Source organism: Bufo bufo, chromosome 1, assembly GCF_905171765.1.
Source record: "Bufo bufo chromosome 1, aBufBuf1.1, whole genome shotgun sequence".
Lineage (NCBI taxonomy): Eukaryota > Metazoa > Chordata > Amphibia > Anura > Bufonidae > Bufo > Bufo bufo.
In genome coordinates this window covers 4,820,895-4,845,131 of record NC_053389.1, presented here as the reverse complement: position 1 = coordinate 4,845,131, position 24,237 = coordinate 4,820,895, and positions in this window count along the sequence as shown.

The window sequence follows — 24,237 nt, the reverse complement described above, 5'->3', positions numbered from 1 at the left end:
TTATGTGGGGGATCTGTGGAGGACGCTGTTATGTGGGGGATCTGTGGAGGACGCTGTTATGTGGGGGATCTGTGGAGGACGCTGTTATGTGGGGGATCTGTGGAGGACGCTGTTATGTGGGGGATCTGTGGAGGACGCTGTTATGTGGGAGATCTGTGGATGGCACTGTTATGGGGGATCTGTGGATGACGCTGTTATGTGGGGGATCTGTGGATGGCGCTGTTATGGGGGGGATCTGTGGATGACGCTGTTATGTGGGGGATCTGTGGATGACGCTGTTATGTGGGGGATCTGTGGATGACGCTGTTATGTGGGGGATCTGTGGATGACGCTGTTATGTGGGGGATCTGTGGAGGACCCTGTTATGGGGGACCTGTGGAGGACGCTGTTATAGGGGATGTGTGCTATAACACATGGGGCCACGATGGGGGCCAGCATAAGACACACATATAGCATCTTATGCTGGTCCCCCTCATGGCCCTATGTGTCCCTTCATGTGTCCTAAACTGCGCACACTGCGCCACCAATGAATGTAATTAAAGAGGACCTTTCATAGGTCCAAAGAATATGAACTTATCAGCAGGCTGCATAGAGCGGCGCCCAGGGATCTAAGTGCACTTACTATTATTCCTGGGCGCCGCTCCGTTCGTCCGCTGTGGCCCCCGGTATTTTCAACATTCAAAGCAAGGAGGAGGAGACGCCAGTGAGTCTCCGTCTCCATGACAGCAGCGCTGTCCAATCACAGCTCACAGCTCAGAGCCAGGGAGTTTTTTTTCTCCCTGGCTCTGAGCTCTGCGCTCTGATTGGACAGCGTTGCTGTCAGGGAGAAGGAGAGACACTGGCGTCTCCTCCTCCTTGCTCTGAATGTTGAAAATACCGGGGGCCACAGCGGACGAACGGAGTGGCGCCCAGGAATAATAGTAAGTGCACTTAGATACCTGGGCGCCGCTCTATCATAAAATGGCCAGCCTCTGTACTTTCACTATGAATGCACTGCAGTGCAGAGAGCGGCAGAGAGCAAGCCGGCCGGCGCGTGACTGACGTCACTGTCACGCTCCTCCCACTTAATTCAGGAAGCAGGAGCGTGACTAAGTGACGTCAGCGAGCCTAAGCGAGCCTCGCTCGCTCCCGCTCGTCGCTGCAGTGCATTCATTGTGAAAGTAAGTACAGAGGCTGGACCTGTTATCAATAGGACAGAGGACTTTTTTTTATCAATAGGGGCCCCTTCATATATAATAATCGCGGCATTTTCGGCTCGGCCGAATCGCCAAACCGCATTTTCCGTTTATCGCGATTCGATTACTTTCGCGATATATCGTGCAGCCCTAGCGTGAATCGTCTAGTGATGACTCCGCCCATTTATACCTTTATATTAATAACACATTACTTTCACTTTACCTTACGCTGATCACTAAACTAGCTGCAAGCGCCTAACTGAGCTAACTACCGCCAATAATCACATGTTACACAGTAGGTATAATACAAGATATTTATTGTCACCTACAGTACACAATATACACAATACAACACCAATAATACAGCCCTAAATACACTGTTCAATCCCAAGTTCCACCTTCAAACTAACTATACAATACACTTACATACATTCATTAGCAGCAACCCACCCGCCTGGCTACTCACTGTCCCTATGGGGTAGAAAGGGTAATACTTGCAGGCCAGGAATGTAGCCATGAGTACAGGTTCAGGGAATACAGGGTCAATACAACCCAGAAATGCAAGGGTTAAAGCGGGGCTGTAAACCACACAAACCAAACTGCAATGTAGGGATAATCACAGTGCAGGGGATGATGGACATAAAAGGGTAAACCCAGGGTTACCTGGGTCGGGGGTATTGGGGTTATTGCAGGGGACCAGGATATCATGGGTTAATACAGCCCAGCAAAGGTATGCTGGGGCTGCACACAGGGAATGCAGGAGTTAAGGATATGGGCAGAGGCAGACAGGGCTGAGGTTAATGCTGCAGGAGGTCAGCAGCAGGAGTATACTTAGCCCTTCCAGGGTTACTAGGCCTTCTCCAGGGGCACGTCATGGAGCTGCTCTCTCCCATGTGTCTCTGTTTGTAGTCCAGTTCCAAGAGCCCTTGTTCCTGGCTTGGGGCTCCTATATCAGCCTCAGAAACAGCTCACCTCCCCCCTCCTCAGGGATGTGACATCATAGTGTGACTGTGACGTATGCCTGCACTCAGGACTCCTAGTTGGCCCCCTGAGGCTAGCAGCACCACACGCCCAGCCATGTCACAAACACAAGGTGGGGGACAGCATAGTAACTGGTGAAACTCAACAAAAGGCCTCAGATCTATTGATCCCTTAGCCTTTGAAGTCAACAGCCACCTGGAGGCATAAAATTGGCCGCATTTAAGTATATATATGTATATAGATACTTGGGGCGCATCTATATACACATATATATTCATTATAAACCTGGGGCATACATGGGCAGTTATAGGCCCATATATATATATATATATATATATACACACACACACACCTGGGGGAGAGCCATGGCAGATACACATATACAGATGTATGCACTGCATACACACATCCCCATATATACATCTACATAAGAGGGAATAACGGCCATACAGGGAATATATATCCCTATTGGCCATATAAGGGGGCCCATATACATACCTACACATATCAATGAAGGGGCAGATACATATATATATATCCATATACATACGCCCACCTGACTTCCCTCTACATGATGATAGATAATCAGTTCTCACCTCTCCTGTGTTCCCTCCTGTCCTTATACAATATACAGTGATAAACAGGGTGTTCTAGTGATGTTAGATAATCAGTAGTTTTGAGCGAGCATGCTCGGCCGAATTCCTGTTCGGCTCGAGCATCGCTATGCTCAGCACATGGTGGTACTTGGCCGAGTACCCATGTGCTCGAGCGCCATGCTAGAGTCTCCTCCCCGCACGTTTCGTGGCTGCTAAGCAGCCAATAAACATGTGGGTAAGTGCTGCCATCACTGTAATGCCAGTAGCCATGTTGGTGGGTGTCTGCAGTGACTTGTGACATCTGTTCACCAATACCTTTTGTGTGTCAGGGGCAGAGATAGGAAGAATATTATTGAAAACAATAAAAAATTTACTGAATTTATCCACATTTTTCCTATAAACGGTCCCTGCAGTGAATTGTCACATCTGTGCTGCAATAGCGTGTGTGTGTGTTAGGCCCAGAAAAATATTAGAGAAAATTATATTTTTTCCAGAATTTGTCCACATTTTTCCTATAAACGGTCCCTTATAACATTTAATATAAAGAAGGCGAGCAGTAAGAGATGGGGAAGTGGCCGTGATGCTGATGGTTCACGCAGAGGCCGTGGCTCTGGGCGCGTTGAAACTGTGCCTGCTGCCAGAGCACAAGAAAAACAATCGTCCAAGATACCTAGCTTCAGGTCCCAGTTTGCAAGGCGGCGCAGGACACCACTTTTGAAGTCAGCCCAGTGCGAGCAGGTGGTCAGTTGGATTGCAGCAGATAATGCTTCCAGTCGGTTAAGCACCACCCTGTCTTCCACCAAGTCCAGTCTCCGTAGCCAGGAGTCTGGTCCACACAATCCACCCTGATCCTCCTTCCTCCCACCATTTACAGTCTGGCCAAACAAGTGATCCCACACTCGGATATTCCGAGGACCTCTTTGCATCACCATTAATTGATTTGGCCCTCTTGCCAAGCACGCTTGAAGAGGGACCTGAGATCTTGTGCCCCGATTCCCAACCTCTTGAGCATCCAGAGTAACAAGAACATGACGCTGGGGAACGGCAATTAGTGTTTAATGAGGTGGATGATGATGAGACACAGTTGCCAATGAACCGCAATTACTGTCTCAAGAGGTTGAGGAAGAGGATGATACACAGTTGTCAATCACTGAAGTTGTGGTTAGGTCAACAAATCAGGAGGATGATAAGAGTGAGGACGTGGAATAGGAGGTGCTGGACAACGAGGTCACTGACTCAACCTGGAAAGGTGGCAACAAGCCGAGCGAGGAGAGCAGTACAGAGGGGGAGGGATCTGCAACAGGCTGGAAGAGGCAGTGGGGTGGCAAAAAGTAGAAGGCGGGCACCACAGAACAGGGCCCGCAACTGTTCCACGGAGCACCCCCTTGCCAAGGGGTTGGTGTTCAGCAGTATGGCGCTTTTTTGAGGAAAGTGTTTGCAACCTGTGCCACACCGAAATGAGCCGGGCGTGAACACTAACAACCTCACCACCACCAGCATGATCCGCCACATGTCATCAAAGCACCCTAATAGATGGGCCGAACGCCTGGTTCCACAATCTGTGTCTGCGGGTCACACCACTGCCTCCTCTTCCCCTGTGTTACGTGCTGGTCAATCCCCTGTCCAAGACGCAGGCCCGGATGCCTCCCGCCCTGCACCTGGACCTTCGCAAGCCCCATCAGCGACCACATCTACTTCCCTGTCCCAGCGCAGCGTTCAAATGTCATTACCCCAGGCATTTGAATGCAAGCACAAATACCCACCCACAGGCCATAGCACTAAATACACAGCTTTCCAAATTACTGGCCCTGGAAATGTTGCCATTTAGGCTTGTGGACACTGAGGCCTTCCGCAGCCTGATGTCGGCGGCCGTCCCTCGTTACACAGTCCCAGCCGCCACTATTTTCAAGGTGTGCCGTGCCCGCCTTACACCAACATGTGTCCTGTAACATCACACGTGCCCTGACCAAATGCAGTTACTGGGAAGGTCCACTTAACCCCTTAGGGACCAGGCTCATTTTCACCTTATGGACAGGCCATTTTTTGCAAATCTGACCAGTGTCACTTTATGTGGTGATAACTTTAAAACGCTTTGACTTATCCAGGCCGTTCTGAGATAGTTTTTTCGTCACATATTGTACTTCATTGGAAGAAAAGACCGGCACTCACTGTTATCTTCTTGCGAACTTAGGCTTTATTCGTCACATTTAAGGTACAATTCTGTGACGCGCGTTTCGGCTCACAATCCGAGCCTTTCTCAAACAGATATGGCATATACACAGTACCACATACACAATTTAAATAGACCGCCACGGCGGAAGTGACATCAGGTCACCATAGTAATCAATTAACAAAAAGAAACAGAAACACGTGAGAGAACAGCCCAACTGCAGCAGCATCAATCAAGACAACATTACTTTCATGTGTGGAATTCTCCAAAAATTGAACCAAAGTCAGATGATGCGGTTGGGGGTTCATCACGTTTTCTGAAAAGAAAAAGACAAATAATTATAACAATATATGAGCAATAGAATTGGAGATTACAGGAAGCTATTGAGATCATACTCCCGATTCAATCCCTTGGGTTCAAGTGTCTGCAGTGTATGAATCCAATACGCTTCACGCTTTTTTAACATTTTAATCCTGTCACCCCCTCTGCGTGGTTGCGGCACATATTCAATGATCTGAAAACGCAATTGTGCAATATTGTGGTTGCAGCGATCAAAGTGGTAGGGAATTGGTAAAAGTAAATTCTTTTTTCGTATTGTAGACTTGTGTTTAGAAAAGCGATCCTTCATCCGCATAGAAGTCTCTCCTATATATAGGAGTCCACACGGACATTTCAATAGATACACTATAAAATTACTGTTACATGTGAAGAACCCCTTAACGGGAAACTGCTTTCCTGTATGGGGGTGTGAAAAAAATTCCCCTCTAATCACACTTGAACAGTGTATACATCCCAAGCAGGGAAATGTACCCTTTCTTGGGGTAGACAAAGTCTGTTGTCGCTTTTCAATTTGACTGCTGCCCACATCAGCCCGTACCACCATGTCGCGAATATTCTTATTGCGTTTATAACAAATTAAAGGAGGACTCTTAAATTCCTCCACAGAGGGATATGCCCTGGACAAGATGTTCCAATGTCGATTGAAAATAAGCCTGCACTTGTTAACCCATGGGTGATACTTAGCAACAAATGGTATGTGTGACTTTTTTTCTTTTGTAGAAGCAAAAGAGGTAACCTTATTCCTCTATTCACCATACAGCAGTGAGGTGGGATAGCCCCGACTCTCAAATCTTGCTGACATTTCTTGTAAGCGCCCCATTCTCAGTTTCAGAGGGTTCGTAGGATTGTTTCTGGTGCAGGGGTTAAGGAAAACCGCTTACAAGAAATGTCAGCAAGATTTGAGAGTCGGGGCTTTAATTTAAGAGTCCTCCTTTAATTTGTTATAAACGCAATAAGAATATTCGCGACATGGTGGTACGGGCTGATTGAATCGGGAATATGATCTCAATAGCTTCCTGTAATCTCCAATTCTATATTGTTATAATTATTTGTCTTTTTCTTTATCTTTTCAGAAAACGTGATGAACCCCCAGCCGCATCATCTGACTTTGGTTCGATTTTTGGAGAATTCCACACATGAAAGTAATGTTGTCTTGATTGATGCTGCTGCAGTTGGGCTGTTCTCTCACGTGTTTCTGTTTCTTTTTGTTAATTGATTACTATGGTGACCTGATGTCACTTCCGCCGTGGCCAGGGCCGGATTAAGAGCATCATGGGCCTGGTGCTGAGGATTTTGCTGGGCCTTTTTATGGAACTGCACTCAGTGTCTTAATTACATATATATTTTATCGATACCATTAAAGTATTTTGTTCCTGCAACTACCCCTTTATTTGGCGTCTATCTTGGCAACATGGAGGGGGACCACGGGAGGGGGACCCTGAGGATGGGGCACCCTCAGGGCACTATAGTGTCAGGAAAACCGCTTTGTTTTCCTGACACTATAGTGATCATTTAACATGACTATGAAGATTACTGTTTTCTAGCTGCTGTGGACTGTGGACAACAGTAGCTAGAAGCAGTAATTTCCATAGAGCTGTGTTATGATTTATGGAGACAGCACTCAGCATGCTTACCCAGTCAGATAGAAGGCTGGCTAAGCATGCTGAGAGCTGTCTAAATAACATAACACATTAAAGGGATTCTGTCACCAGGTTTGACCCCTGTCAGCTAAACATATGCTGATGTTCAGGGCGTCTTCACGATTCCTAATGTGGGCTTATAAATGTCATCTGTGGGCTTATTTAGCTAAAAAACAGCTTTTACTAACCTGTCAGTCAAACAAATAAGGTGCCCAAGGGGATGTTAATGAATGCAAGGTGCCGGCCGCACCCACCGCCGTTCGTGCCCAGCGCCGCCTTTCCGGACTTCTGCGCCGCCTCCTAATCCTCTGTGCCGCCTCTCGCTCTCCCTCCCCCCTCCTCCTGCTGTAAGATCTCGCGCATACAGGGGTTGAGCGAAGTGCCGGCGCATGCGCACTTCGCTGTAAGAAGCCAAATGGAGAAGTCTGCACGGGCGCATCAGGCAGAGCCCTGTGCGCAAGCGCGAGATCTTACAGCAGAAGGAGGGGGGAGGGAGGGAGAGCGAGAGGCGGCACAGAGGATTAGGAGGCGGTGCAGAAGTCCGGAAAGGCGGCGCTGGGCATGAACGGCGGTGGGTGCGGCGGGCATCTTGCACCCATTAACATCCCCTTGGGCACCTTATTTGTTTGACTGACAGGTTAGTAATAGCTGTTTTTTAGCTAAATAAGCCCACAGATGACATTTATAAGCCCACATTAGGAATCGTGAAGACGCCCTGAACATCAGCATATTTTTAACTGACAGGGGTGAAACCTGGTGACAGAATCCCTTTAAAGAAATGACTGTTTCTAGCTACTGTGGACTAACTGTGGACTAACTGTGGACTAACTGTGGACTAACTGTGGACTAGCTGTGGACTAGCTGTGGACCAGCTGTGGACTAGCAGCTAGAAACAGTAATTTCTTTAATGTGTTATGTTATAGAGACTGAGCTCTCAGCATGCTTAGCCAGTCAGTAATTTTCATAGTGCAGTTATGATTTATGGACACAGCTCTCAGCATGCTTAGCCAGTCAGTAATTTCCATAGTGCTGTTCTGATTTATGGACACAGCTCTCAGCATGCTTAGCCAGTCAGTAATTTTCATAGTGCTGTTCTGATTTATGGACACAGCTCTCAGCATGCTTAGCCAGTCAGTAATGTTCATAGTGCTGTTCTGATTTATGGACACAGCTCTCAGCATGCTTAGCCAGTCAGTAATTGTCATAGTGCTGTTCTGATTTATGGACACAGCTCTCAGCATGCTTAGCCAGTCAGTATTTGTCATAGTGCTGTTATGATTTATGGACACAGCTCTCAGCATGCTTAGCCAGTCAGTAATTTTCATAGTGCAGTTATGATTTATGGACACAGCTCTCAGCATGCTTAGCCAGTCAGTAATTTCCATAGTGCTGTTATGATTTATGGACACAGCTCTCAGCATGCTTAGCCAGTCAGTAATTTCCATAGTGCTGTTATGATTTATGGACACAGCTCTCAGCATGCTTAGCCAGTCAGTAATTCTCATAGGTCTGTTATGATTTATGGACACAGCTCTCAGCATGCTTAGCCAGCCTTCTATCTGGCTGTGCTTCTTGAGAATCACAGTCCACAGCCTCAGAAACAGCCAGATAGAAGGCTGGCTAAGCATGCTGAGAGCTGTGTCCATAAATCATAACAGACCTATGAGAATTACTGACTGGCTAAGCATGCTGAGAGCTGTGTTTATAAATCAGAACAGCACTATTATTGCCCTCCCTTCCAGCTGGATGAGTTTATCTGATACCTGCTCCAGAAGCTCCTGCTGTCTCGCGGGCTGGTGTGGCTGAGGGCTGTGGGCCGTGTGCTGGTCGAAACTGCTGAGCAGGTTGTACACAGCGCAGCGTGCAGGAGGGATAACCGCGGGCGCACTGAGGTCATATCCGACGGGCCGGCATTACAGGAACAGCACCAGCTGCTCTGACGTCCTGCCGCCGGATATCCTGTGACGTATATCCGGCGGCAGGACGTCAGAGCAGCTGGTGCTGTTCCTGTAATGCCGCGGCCCGCCGGATATGACCTCAGTAGTGATAGGAAGTTCGGATCTTTCAGATGAATCGGTTCATGAATCGGATCTTCGGTTCACTTGCTGAGTCACTCACTGCTGAGCTGACTCGCAAGTGAAGCGAAGACTCTAGGTGCCGGTGCGCATGCGCAGATGCTATCCAGCCGATTCACTTGCTGCTGCTGACTCAGTCGGCTCTTCAGCTCTCTAATGAGTGAGTCAGGAGCAGGAAGAGTGATTGATTATAGTGATAGTGAAGGGAAGCTGAGGCTGACGGACTCAGGACAGGAGGACTCAGGACAGGAGTCAGGAGCTGTCACTGTGGTGGGCATTGTTGTCTGCTGTGCATTGTTACCCACAGTGACAACAGTCTGACACTGACAGTAGTACAACCAACCAAGTGAAGTAAAATGTGAATGCAGCACAGGGAAAACTATGTGCTGATAACAGTATTACAGTAACACAGTCACTGGCTGATAATAGAATAGTCCCCACTTAACGGAATCCATAAAGGAGATGTGAACCCACCCTTAGTTATATAGCTACTGAACGAGATGCCTTTAACATATAGATCTCCTGAGAAGCCAATTTGATCCTAAAGGGTTAATTCAACCTGTAATCTAAACTCTGTGCCATCTGTCACTTCTCCCATCTCTCTGCTCCTGTCAAAGGCGTACATAGAAATCACTGGGCCCCATAGCAAGAATCTAAATTGGGCCCCCATTCCCCTTTTATAGCCCCTCCCACTACCCATTCCAGGCCTCTCTCTTTGTTCCATGAACTATGTTCGCTGCTGTTTTATAATTTATGCCATCAGGGCCGGATTGGGATTACAAAACAGGCCTGGCACACAAAAGAGGCATAATAGATACAGTGTGTACAGATGTATAGTGTATACAGCAGTGTACTGATATGTGAGGTATAATAGATACAGTGTGTACAGATGTATAGTGTATACAGCAGTGTACTGATATGTGAGGTATAATAGATACAGTGTGTACAGATGTATAGTGTATACAGCAGTGTACTGATATGTGAGGAACGTGGTATAATAGATGCAGTGTACAGATATATAGTATATACAGCAGTGTACTGATATGTGAGGTACGAGGTATAATAGATGCAGTGTGTACAGATGTATAGTATATACAGCAGTGTACTGATATGTGAGGAACGTGGTATAATATATGCAGTGTGTTCAGGTATATAGTATATACAGCAGTGTACTGATATATGAGGTATAAATTACAGCTCGTACCTCACATATCAATCCAATACTGTATATACAATTTACCTGTACACACCATCTATTATACCTCGTACCTAACATATCAGTACACTGCTGTATATACAATATATCTATACACACTGCATATATTATACCTTGTACCTCACATATCAGTACACTGCAATATATATTATATATCTGTATATATGCAGTGTGTGTGTGTGTATATACAGTACAGACCAAAAGTTTGGACACACCTTCTCATTCAAAGAGTTTTCTTTATTTTCATGACTATGAAGGCATCAAAACTATGAATTAACACATGTGGAATTATATACATAACAAACAAGTGTGAAACAACTGAAAATATGTCATATTCTAGGTTGTTCAAAGTAGCCACCTTTTGCTTTGATTACTGCTTTGCACACTCTTGGCATTCTCTTGATGAGCTTCAAGAGGTAGTCCCCTGAAATGGTCCTCCAACAGTCTTGAAGGAGTTCCCAGAGATGCTTAGCACTTGTTGGCCCCTTTGCCTTCACTCTGCGGTCCAGCTCACCCCAAACCATCTCGATTGGGTTCAGGTCCGGTGACTGTCGAGGCCAGGTCATCTGGCGCAGCACCCCATCACTCTCCTTCATGGTCAAATAGCCCTTACTTTCAAAGTTTTCCCAATTTTTCGGCTGACTGACTGATCTTCATTTCTTAAAGTAATGATGGCCACTCGTTTTTCTTTACTTAGCTGCTTTTTTCTTGCCATAATACAAATTCTAACAGTCTATTCAGTAGAACTATCAGCTGTGTATCCACCTGACTTCTCCTCAACGCCACTGATGGTCCCAACCCTATTTATAAGGCAAGAAATCCCACTTATTAAACCTGACAGGGCACACCTGTGAAGTGAAGACCATTTCAGAGGACTACCTCTTGAAGCTCATCAAGAGAATGCCAAGAGTGTGCAAATCAGTAATCAAAGCAAAAGGTGGCTACTTTGAAGAACCTAGAATATGACATATTTTCAGTTGTTTCACACTTGTTTGTTATGTATATAATTCCACATGTGTTAATTCATAGTTTTGATGCCTTCAGTGTGAATCTACAATTTTCATAGTCATGAAAATAAAGAAAACTCTTTGAATGAGAAGGTGTGTCCAAACTTTTGGTCTGTACTGTATATATATATATATATATATATATAGATGTGAGGCATACAAGGTATAATACTGTAGATGCAGTGTTTATAGAAATATGTGGTCAGTTATGCATTATGGTCACTGTGTGGGAGGTACATGAGGTTGTGGTCACTGTAACTGTCTGAAGTATTATACATGAGTGAGCAATGAGTAAAAACAGGGCATGGAGGGGGGGGGTAAATGATGAAAAGTGGAGGACCTCCTCTTACCACTCCATTCCAGTCTGTATGGATCAATGCAGAGCTGATTGTGAACTTCTAATACTTGCTGTTAGGGGTTGAAGGACCTGTGATGATGTCATCACAGGTCCTGGCAGATGTACCTTTCAAACCTAGGAACTACACAATTTTTGGTGCAGTTCCTTTGCTAGATCCTGCAGGACCTGTGATGTTGAAGATGATGTCATCACAGGTCCTGGCAGATGCACTGTTCTAACCTGGGAACTACACTTTACACTGTGCAGTTCCCTTACAGGACCTGTGAAGACTCCCTGTACTACTCAGACGACTCAAAGCTGCTAGTGCTTGCCTTGCCTCAGCTCTGATTGGTTGGTGGGCGGGGAGGGGAGGGGCTGGCAGAAGCAGCTTTCACTCTAGGATCATATTACGCTCCTCCCAGTCCCGCCCTCAGGCTCCTCCCTGCTGCCAGCGTGAGGTGAGCGTCTCCGCATTGTCTGTGTGCTATGTGACAGCTGACAACAGAGGACTTTTAACCCTCCCGACGGCCTTTTGGCTGGCAGATGGGCCTATTTTATGGTAGGGGCCTGGAGCTGCAGCTCCATCAGCCCCTACGTTAATCCGGCCCTGGCCGTGGCGGTCTATTTAAATTGTGTATGTGGTACTGTGTATATGCCATATCTGTTTGAGAAAGGCTCGGATTGTGAGCCGAAACGCGCGTCACAGAATTGTACCTTACATGTGACGAATAAAGCCTAAGTTCGCAAGAAGATAACAGTGAGTGCCGGTCTTTTCTTCCAATACATACGGGATTGTTATCTCGGACGCGTGCACCACGCCTCTACAACAGAGTGCCGGCTGAATGCACCTGATCATATTGTACTTCATGACACTGCTAAAATGAAGTAAAAAATTTGTCAAAAAAAATTGCAAATTTCAAAGTTTCAATTTCTCTACTTCTATAATACATAGTAATACCTCCAAAAATAGTTATTACTTTACATTCCCCATATGTCTACTTCATGTTTGGGTCATTTTGGGAATGATATTTTATTTTTTGGGGATGTTACAAGGCTTAGAAATTTAGAAGCAAATCTTGAAATTTTCAAAAACCCAATTTTTAGGGACCAGTTCAGGTCTGAAGTCACTTTGCGAGGCTTACATAATAGAAACCACCCAAAAATGACCTCAAGGTATTCAAAACTGATTTTACAAACTTTGTTAACCCTTTAGGTGTTCCACAAGAATTAATGGAAAATAGAGATACAATTTCAAAATTTCACTTTTTTGGCAGATTTTGCATTTTAATTTTTTTTTTTTCCAGTTACAAAGCAAGGGTTAACAGCCAAACCAGGTTTGGAAGGCAGGTTTTGCTGGACTGTTTTTTTTTACACCATGTCCCATTTGAAGCCCCCCTGATGCACCCCTAGAGTAGAAACTCCATAAAAGTGACCCCATTTAAGAAACTACACCCCTCAAGGTATTCAAAACAGATTTTACAAACGTCATTAACCCTTTAGGTGTTCCACAAGAGTTATTGGCAAATGGAGATGAAATTTCTGAATTTCAATTTTTTGGCAAATTTTCCATTTTAATCCATTTTTCCCAGTAACAAAGCAAGGGTTAACAGCCAAACCAAACTCAATATTTATGGCCCTGATTCTGTAGTTTACAGAAACACCCCATATGTGGTCTTAAACTGCTGTACGGGCACACGGCAGGGCGCAGAAGGAAAGGAATGCCATACGGTTTTTGGAAGGCAGATTTTGCTGAACACCATGTCCCATTTGAAGCCCCCTGATGCACCCCTAGAGTAGAAACTCCAAAAAAGTGACCCCATTTTAGAAACTACGGGATAGGGTGGCAGTTTTGTTGGTACTAGTTTAGGGTACATATGATTTTTGGTTGCTCTATAATACACTTTTTGTGACGCAAGGTAACAAGAAATAGCTGTTTTGACACAGTTTTTATTTTTTGTTATTTACAACATTCATCTGACAGGTTAGATCATGTGATATTTTTATAGACCAGGTTGTCACGGATGCGGCGATACCTAATATGTATACTTTTTTTTTTTTTATGTAAGTTTTACACAATGATTTCTTTTTTTAAACAAAAAAAATCATGTTTTAGTGTTTCCATAGTCTGAGAGCCATAATTTTTTCAGTTTTTGGGCGATTACCTTGGGTAGGGTATGATTTTTGCGGGTTGAGATGACGGTTTTATTGGCACTATTTTGGGGTGCGTGTGACTTTTTGATCGCTTGCTATTACACTTTGTGTGATGTAAGGTGACAAAAAATGGCTTTTTTAACACCGTTTTTTTTTTTTTTTTTACGGTATTCACATGAGGGGTTAGGTCATGGGATATGTTTGTTTTTTACGGTGTTCATCTGAGGTGTAAGTGTTTTTCCCCCCTATTTTTTACCATTTTTTTTAACTTTATTTGGGGAAAATGACGTTTTTGTTTATTTTTACTTGAAACGTGATTTTTTTTGGGGGAAAACTTAATTTTTTCAACTTTTTTTTCACTTTATTTTTTGTCCTACTTTAGGACTTGAACTTTTGGGGGTCTAATCCTTTACAATGCAATCCAGTACTTCTGTATTGGAATGTATTGGCTGTATGAGTAATACTGTGTGTATTACTCATACAGCTTCCGGCCTGTGAGATCCAGGGGGCTGGATCTCACAGGCTCGTCACCGGAAGGCAGCGCGATGCCTTCCTTAGACATCACGCTGCCTTCCATGCCATCGGGTCCCCCCTACAGCCGCATAGGGACCCGATGGCACCACCGATCGCCGCCGCAAAGCGCAGGTAAAGCCGCAAACCGCAGGTCTGAATTGACCTGCGGTTTGCGGCGATCGCTGACACGGGGGGGGTCACAGGACCCCCCCCCGCGCATTTAGCCAAGGTGCCTGCTCAATGATTTGAGCAGGCACCGGGTTCCGATCACCGCCCGCCGGGCAGCAGTGATCGGAAATACACATGACGTACCGGTACGTCATGTGTCCTGAAGAGGTTAACCACGGACACAAGGACAAGTGCTTTCGACCAGGGACGCTACATTTCCCTGACGGCACACTGGGTGAATGTTGTGGAGGCAGAGAGCGATTCGTACCCTGGGATGGCACAGGTGCTGCCGACGCCAAGGATTGCGGGCCCCATTTTCATCAGGGTTTCCGCCATCACCTACGTTAGTGGCTCCAACCCCCACTTCTCCTCCTCTGCCTCCTCCTCCACTTCCACCTCTGAAGTATCCACGTGCAGCACCAGTCAGTCATCCGTCGGTAGCTGGAAGCAGTGTAGCACTGCAGTGGGGAAGCGGCAACAGGCCGTGTTAAAGCTGATCTGCCTAGGTGACAAACAGCACACCGCCGCAGAGCTGTGGCAGGGGATAAAGAGACTAGACTGAGCTGTGGCTCTCGCCACTCAACCTAGAACCAGGCATGGTTGTGTCTGATAATGGCCATAACTTGGTGGCAGCTTTGGAGCTGGGCAACTTCAGACACATCCCATGCCTTGCCCACGTATTCAACTTTGTGGTTCAGCGGTTTCTAAAAACATACCCCAATTTGCATGAGCTACTGGTGAAAGTGCGCCGTGTGTGTGCCCATTTCCGCAAGTCACCGACAGGTTCAGCTGGTCTGTCAATGCTGCAGCAGCGATTACAATTGCCAGCTCACCGGCTGTTGTGCGACGTGAGCTTGTGCTGGAACTCCACCTATTGGCCAGGCTTTGTGAGCAGCAGAGGTCAGTTGTGGAATACCAGCTGCAACATGGTCGTCGCCTTTTCAGTCAGCTTCCGCTATTCACAAGCGAGGAGTGGGCATGGATGTCTTACCTCTGTGAGGCTTTACTCAACTTTGAGGAATCAACACAGATGGTGAGCGGCGATAACGCTATTATCAGCATCACAATCACACTTCTGTGTCTTCTCAAACACTCGCTGTTCACAATTAAGGACGAAGCTGTGCATGTGTCACCGCCAGACATCTGAGAAGCTCTGACAGACGTTCTTCAGAACCTCCTGCTTGAGGTTCTTTTGTTTTGCTTTCCTTTTTGTCATCTCGTTTCCCTCTCTCAGCTGTCATGTAGTTGCACTGATTGCATCCCTTTAAATCCCCTCCCATACTGCATCACTTTGTGGTTTATACAACTTCCTGGAGTGTGCTGATGCTAGAAGCTGTTACTACTGCATCCACAAGATAAGTCTGTTTCTTTATTTCTGTTTTCCTGTGAGCTTGATCTTAGGTGACCCTGACTCCCTCCGTATTAAGTGTAGGGAGCCGAAGGTCGTGTCCCCTCACTATTATAGGGGGTTCAGGTGTCATACAGTCGAGGAACGAGGGTATGCAAATTTCTACCATTGAGATTTTTGCATAGGCTGAGCAGTAAGGGAGAGAGCTAGCGTTGTTACAGGGCTTACCCTTTTGTTCCTTAGTTTTAGATCAAGTCAGTTGGATCTTCATTTGTGTCTTCTAGTTTTCTGTAACACCATCCGTGACATTATAAATCGCCCAAACCGCCCTAAGCATGAATCCGGTTTCAACCTTGATTGACCGCATGCAGGGTCTTTCACTGGAGGTAGCAGATCTCCGGAAAACTGTCTCTCAGTTTGAGGTGACCGTTTCTGCTTGCGTTCATGGAATTTGTTCTGAGCCTAAAATCTTGCTTCCGGATACGTTCTCCGGGGGTAGTGAGAATTTTGTTCGTTTTATAGAGGCTTGCAAACTCCATTTTTGCCTACTTCCCCATTCCTCTGGTGATGAGGAGTGGAGGGTGGGGATCATCATCTCGCTACTCAGGGATAACGCTCAGTCTTGGGCCTTTTCGCTGCCGGTGGGGGCACGGCCCCTCCGTTCAGTGGATGAATTTTTTTTAGCCCTGGGTCAGATATATGATGATCCGGATCGTATTGCTCTGGCTGAGTCTAGACTACGTCTGTTATGCCAGGGTAAACAGTCCGCAGAGATATACTGCTCAGAATTTCAGAGATGGGCAGCTGATTCTGGTTGGAATGATGCTGCACTCCGAAGTCAATTTTGCCATGGTCTTTCAGAGGGATTGAAAGATGCATTTGCCTTTCATGAGAGACCTACCTCCTTGGACGATGGGAAGTGTCAGTCCGGCGAAATAGCGGCAGGACGGATCTGACAGGGTGAACAGCCTGTCGGATCCGTCCTGCCGTAAGTGTGAAAGGAGCCTAACAGTCCTTACAGGAAAATTCTGGCACCGGCAAGGGAACTAAAATACCAGCCTTGCTGGTGAACTACTGGCCGGGTGGCAACCCAAGCCACAGAACAGACATATGATAGTTTTGTTCCGCATCCAATTCCCATTATTGGGGGATTGGATGCGGCCCCTTAATTACAATGGGGCCACAAGAGATGCAGACAGCACACTGTGTGCTGTCTGCATCTTTTTCCGCTCCATTGAAACTAAGGGGTCCGCATCCAATGCCCCAATAATGGGAATTGGATGCAGAACAAAACTATCATGGTTTGATGGGGCTTAAAGGGGTTATCAGAGTTAATAAAAAAAAAAAAAAAACACTTAAAATCCATCTGGATATACATATAATTTGGTTAAGCTAGATTTCATCAAGTTAAAACCCATATGTCCACCTTTTCATGGTTCTGTCATTGCTGTGTTTACATGCTGAAGTACATGCTGAGGGGGCGTGTACCAACAAAGCCTGAGCTCTGCCTCATGAATATTTCTGGGCGTGAACAACCTGACCTTTCCTTCACCCTGCTCTGCACTTTGCAAAAAAATAAATAAATACACACTTGTCATGCGGATGGACGGATCCCTCTGTCAGTCTTTTTCACAGTATTCCTGGTTTGTGCATGCGCAGACAGCAAGGACGGATCCGTCCTTCAGTTGTTTTGCAATGCCGGATCCGCAAGGCAGCTCCGTCATCGGAGCTGCGTGCCTGCTGGATCCGCCGATTCCGCTTGTGAGTTCCGTTTGAAGGATCTCACAAGCGTCCCCGAACGGATCCGTAGAGCCCCAATGCATTCTGAGTGGATGCGGATCCGCTCAGAATGCATCAGGATGGCTCCGCTTGGCCTCCGTTCCGCTCAGCAGGCGGACATCCAAACGCAGCTTGCAGCGTTCGGGTGTCCGCCTGGCCGTGCGGAGCCAAACGGATCCGTCCAGATTTACAATGTAAGTCAATGGGGACTGATCCGTTTGAAGATGACACAATATGGTGCAATTGCAAACGGATCCATCCCCCATTGACTTTCAATGTAAAGTCTGGACAGATCCGTCTGACTAACTTTCACACTTAGAATTTTTTCTGAACTATAATGCAAACGGATCCCAACAGCCTGTCGGATACGTCCTGCCGCTAGTGTGAAAATACACTTTGGGGCGAAACCAACCTCGCCACTGGGTTTTGGAGAGGACTGGCCGCTGGCCTCTTGCCCCTGGATTATGGGCCATATACTAACTTTTAAACCCCTGAACCTATTCAAGTGAATTTTGGATAGGTTTGTCCCCAAGTTATACTTTTTAAATTGATGTTAGTTATATGTATGGCCAATGTAAACTCACAAAGTTGTAACAATTTATAATAAGTGTAACTTGTCAGCTTGGGAGGAAAATGCTGGGTGTGTTTCTATTGTGCCATTGTCCCATTGTGTGTTTAAAGGGTGATGTCTGTCCTATTGTCTGCACATGTGTATTGGTGACTTCTCTTTGTCTTGAGAGATAATTGGATTACGCCTCGGTTGTCTCCGGGACAGAGAGGAGGAGACCATGATGCATTGTGGGGATGTATTGTCTCTGTGTATCCTACAGTGCTGCATATTTGTCCTATGTCACAGTCTTCATTCTGGTCCTCTGGGGGTGTGAACGATTGGTTGCTGTAGTTACATTGTATGTGTTGTTAATTACTGATTGGTTGTATTTCAAACCCTTGTGGGCAGTACTATGTTTGTGGTTTATGAATAAAAGAGGCTGTACGTGAAGTACAGTCAGACCACTGCTTGACCCTCAACACGGAGCCTTGTCTCGTTATTGGGGGGATTCACTGTATGCTGTTAGAGGACCGATTGCCAGAAGTGTAAGCTGATCCCTGTTCGTCTGCTAGCAGCTATTCGTGAGGTTCCAGTTTGGAGTGCTACTTTGTATCCAGTCCGGGAGTTGGTGTTCTGCAGTAGCTGTGCCTGTCTCTCAGAAAGGGGCTTATCACCTAAACGGATTTTAACCCCTTGTCTGCTGAAACGGTCCGTTACACACTTACGCTAGTGTGAAAGTACCATTAGCATTATTTGTATCTAAGCAATATCTATATTATTCAAATATATATTCAATATGGATATTGCTTAGATAAATACATATATTTGTGGCAGATATGGATTTTATATAGCTGAATCAAATAAAATGATGGCCAATTATTTATTTATTTTTCCCAGGGGCTGTTCAATGTGGAATGTGTACTAGTGGGGGGGGAAACAGGGCTGAACTAACGATCCCCAGATGCAGAGGGGAACGGGGAAAAACTGGCACCTCTAGCCCCAGCGTGTGCAGGAGCTATAAACATACCCTGCTGCCCAGGGGCGTACATAAAAATCACTGGGCCCCTGTAATGACCGGCGTCACGCACAGGGAGGAAAAAGGGAAAGCCCTGCCCAAGGGAGAGGAAAAGGTGGTGACCCCTAACTCACCTTGCGGCTGGCACCTGACTGCCCTGACGTCCCTAGACGGGTTCCTCACCCGTGCGGCGATCACGTGCCTAAACCCTGGCTTTCCCTAAAATGAACCCTAGATAGTGAACGGGCCGGTGGGATCGCTAGTCCGCACCACTGTCACTAAGAGGGAAACACCAGGGAGAGGACAGTAAAAACAGACAAACACATACACCCAGGTGGGCGACCACAAAGGTCCAACAGGGATCCGGAGGGTAGCGTTCTGGACCAACTACCAGAGAACGCAGCAACACAGCTCCAGAGGGTCAGAATAGATGTCCAGGCAGGAAGCTCTATATCTGGCAACCAGAGAAGTGTGAGAGAGGAATATAAGGAGGTTTGGGAGTGCTGGACAAGGAACAGCTGAGGAGAAGGAGCTACGGATCCCTGAGTGAGCCAAAAGGGTTTGCAAAGCAAACCCAGAAAGCTACCATAAGGAAACAGCCCTATCTTACATAGAGCGTGCAGCCAACCGCTGCGACTTCCTGACCCCGGGTATAACGGAGTCAGGCGTGGTTCTTGACACCCTCGTGACAGCCTCATAGCAGGAATCTAAATTGGGCCCCCATTCCCCTTTTATAGCCCCTCCTTTTGTTCCATGAACTATTCTTGCTGCTGCGTTTTATAATTTATGCCATCAGGGCCGGATTGGGATTACAAAACTGCGACTTCCTGACCCCGGGTATAACGGAGTCAGGCGTGGTTCTTGACACCCTTGTGACAGTACCCCCCCTCTCTACAAGGGGCCTCCGGACACTCAGGACCAGGTCTCTCAGGATGAGAGGCATGAAAAACCCGAACTAGCCTGTCGGTGTTTACCTCAGACGCAGGAACCCTCTGTAACAGTCCTACAGGCTCACCTGAGTCAGAGGACCGCTGGCTGGAGGTAGGAGTGGAGCCCAGTGGCAAGGACCGCAGGCAGGTAGTAAGCGTGGTCAGACAATCCGGATGGCAACGGTGGTAGCAGCTCAGTAGGTAGGGATAAGGCAGAAGAGTAGTCGGTAGGCAGGCGGTGGGTCAGGGCAGGCGGCAGTAAGCGTGGTCAGACAATCCGGATGGCAACGGTGGTAGCAGTTCAGTAGGTAGGGATAAGGCAGAAGAGTAGTCGGTAGGCAATTCCTGGTCAGCGGTGGACTTCCAGCAGTAGTAAGAGCAACAGATGAGGAGAAGCTTGATCAAGGCTCAGGAGCTCAATAATCAGCAAACTGGAGTGCAAGGGGCTGGACTTATATAGGGAAGTACCAGGTGTGGGAAATCAAGGGTAATGAGCAAGGCTTGGCAAGACTGAGGTTAACTAATAGGCTTCAGGGAGGAATGTCCAGAGAGGACGGTAGCCTAGTAAGCAGGGCTACCGCCTGGGATGTGGCTGGTCACGGGTTCGAATCCCGACAGTACTCCCCCCCCCTTCCAAGGTGACCTCTGGGCACCGCAGGGGCAGGCTTACCGGGGTGCCGTTGGTGGAACTCTTTTACCAGTCTGGGGGCGTGGACATTTTCTTCTCGCTCCCAGGAGTTATCCTCAGGAGGGTAACCCTCCCACCCAATTAGATATTGTAGTCTTCCCCGGTGGATCCTGGAGTCGAGAATCTTTGCAAAAACGTATTCTTCTTCACCCTGTACCCTCACGGGTGGTGGAGGGGGAGAGTGGCGGCCTGTGAAGGTGTTCTCCACGTATGGCTTGAGGAGAGAGCAATGGAAGACAGGGTGCACCCTAATGGAGTCCGGGAGGTCGAGCCGGAACGTGACCTCGTTGATTTGTGCGGTGATCCGGAACGGACCCATGTATCTTTGGGCAAATTTTTTGGAGGGGACCTTCAATCTGAGGTTCCTGGTGGACAGCCACACCTTGTCTCCCACATGGAAGCCCGGGGTGGGTTTGCGACGTCTGTCTGCTCCCTGTTTAAAGCGCCTCTGGGCAAGCTGGAGGTTGTCTATAATGTTCTTTTGTGCCTCCTGTAGGGTTGTTAGGCGTTCGGCCACTGCTGGGAGGGTGGAGGCGACGGGTAGGTGGGGAATGAACACCGGGTGCGAGCCTGTGTTAGCAAAGAAGGGGCTGTGCTTGGTTGAGCTGTGCTCAGCATTGTTGTAGGCGAACTCGGCCATGGGGAGATGATCAAGCCAGTCATCCTGCAGGTGGGAGCTTAAACAGCGTAGGTATTGCTCTAGGGTCTGATTAGTTCTCTCCGTCTGCCCGTTTGACTGAGGGTGGAAAGCAGAGGACAGGTTCACTTTAACCCCGAGCGCCAGGCAGAAGTTCTTCCAGAACTTTGAGGCAAATTGTACGCCTCGGTCGGAGACCACGTCGTCCGGGATCCCATGCAGCCTGAAGACCTCTCTGAGAATAAGATCGGCCGTCTGTTTGGCTGTGGGTAGGCCTTTGTAGGGGATGAAATGGGCCATCTTGGTAAGACGGTCGACCACGACCAGGATGGTGTTCATCCCTTTTGAAGGAGGAAGGTCTACCACAAAGTCCATGGAGATCGAGCCCCAGGGGCGGGAGGGAATCGGGAGGGGTTGTAACAGACCCACGGGAGAGGAACGAGGAGTCTTATTGCGGGCACAGACCGTGCACGAGGAGATGTACCTCTTGATGTCCTCCTTGTATGTTGGCCACCAGAAGGAGCGGGAGAGAAGCTCCTGGGTCTTTCTTGTGCCAAAATGGCCGGCCACCTTGGAGTCATGGTTGAGTTTGAGCACTTCGAGCCGTGCGATTTCTGGTACATATAGTTGTAGGTCCTGATGAAACCAATGACCGTTCTTAAACGTAAGGCTGACATTGCCTGTGGGGTGGGAGAGGAAGGGGTCATTTTCATATCCTTCTTTGATTGTGCCCAGGAGTTCTTTAGAGTAGGTGGCCCCTACGACCCTTCTCTCGGGTAAGATGTTCTTTTGGCCCTTGTTACTCTGTGAGGGCTCGGAAAACATTCTGGAGAGGGCGTCAGCCTTGCCGTTTTTTGATCCAGGGCGATAGGTGATGAGATAGTTGAAGCGGGAAAAGAATAGGCTCCATCTGGCCTGTCTGGCTGAGAGTCTCTTAGCGCTGCGGATGAACTCGAGGTTCTTGTGGTCAGTTAGTACGATTATGGGGTTGGTGGCTCCCTCCAGCAGGTGTCTCCACTCGGAGAAGGCATCCTTGATCGCCAGTAGTTCTTTGTTCCCGATGTCATAGTTCTTCTCGGAGGGGGACATCTGGCGGGAGAAATATGCGCACGGGTGTAATAGCATCCTCTCCCCTGTCCGTTGTGACAAAACTGCCCCCACCGCAGAGTCTGATGCATCCACTTCGACTGTAAATGGGAGCTCGGGGTTCGGGTGGATTAGGATTGGGGCAGAAGTGAAGAGGAGTTTCAACTTGGTGAAGGCCTCCTGGGCCTCGGGTGTCCAGGAGAAGGGGACTGCCTTCTTGGTGAGTTGGGTGACTGGTGCTATGACCTTGGAGAAGTTCCGGATAAACTTCCGATAGAAGTTGGCGAAGCCAATGAATCTTTGTATCTCCTTCTCGTTTTTCGGAACGGGCCAGTTCATCACAGCTTGGACCTTCCCCGGGTCCATACTTAGGCCCGCTGGGGAGATGATGTATCCGAGGAACTGAGTGGTGGTTCGCTCAAACTCGCATTTCTCTAGCTTGATATAGAGAGAGTTCTGTCTGAGCCTCTGCAGTACCCTGCGGACGTGTTTGCGGTGCTGCTCAAGGTCTTCAGAGAAGATCAAGATGTCGTCCAGGTAAACGACTACAAACAGATCCAGCATGTCCCTGAGGACGTCGTTAATGAAGTGCTGGAAGGTGGCGGGAGCATTGCAGAGTCCGAAAGGCATGACCAGGTACTCGAAATGACCATAACGTGTCCGGAAGGCGGTCTTCCATTCGTCCCCAGGGCGGATTCGGACGAGGTTGTAGGCCCCTCGAAGGTAGAGTTTGGTGAAGATCTTCGCTTCCCGGAGTCTCTCAAGGAGTTCGGAAATCAGTGGGAGCGGGTACCGGTTTTTTACGGTTATGTCATTAAGCTTTCTGTAGTCTATGCAGGGACGCAGGGAGGAGTCTTTTTTCTCTACGAAGAAAAAGGGGGCTCCCGCGGGGGAGGTGGAGGGCCGGATGAACCCCTTCCTCAGGTCCTCGTCCAGGTACTCTTTCAGAGCCTTGAGTTCAGGCTCTGAGAGGGAGTAGATACTGCCAAAGGGTATTTCGGCCCCGGCAACAGTTCTATAGGGCAGTCGTAGGGTCGGTGTGGTGGCAGCTTGTCTGCGTTTTTCTTGTCGCAGACATCCTGGAACTCGCTGTATTGAGGGGGTAGCAGCCCCTTGACGGATAGCTTTGAGATGGTGGTGTCTTCAGGTGGAAGGACGGGTCTGTGGGAGCAATTTAGCGAGCAGAACTCGGACGGGAATCGTATGCAGCAGGTTTCCCAGTCCACCGAGGGGTTGTGGGTGGCCAACCAAGGGATGCCCAAGATCACCGGGAACTTCGGGGAAGCGATCAGCGAGAAGTGGATCTTTTCGCGGTGATCGGGTTCTATGAGGAGTTGTAGTTCGGTGGTCTCGTGAGTGGCCGGCCCCGAGGAGAGTGGGGATCCGTCAACGGTTTCCAGGTCAACGGGGGCTGCCTTGATTGTCAGTGGAATGTTCTTTTCGCGGGCGAAGGTTAGGTCCATGAAGTTGCCTCCCGCCCCAGAGTCTAACATCGCTGAACAGGGGAGTTGTCGCCCCTCAATGTCGATGAGGATGAGAATGATGAAATGGGATCCATGAGCCGCCGTATTGTTATTTTCCGGGGCTGCTGACGGGGTTGGAGTCTGTGGTTGCTCCTTTAGTTCCGTGACGGCAATAGTCTTTCGGATCTTATGAGGACATTTGATGGCAAAATGACCCGGCTCCCCACAGTAGAGGCAGAGGTTTTCGGCCAGCCGTCTCTCCTTCTCAGCTGTAGATAGAGACCTACCAAGAGCATCGACCTGCATAGGTTCAGTTGCTGATTGGGGGTCGCGCTGGGCGTTGGAAGAGAAGGAGTAAGTGGGTCTGTGGTCCG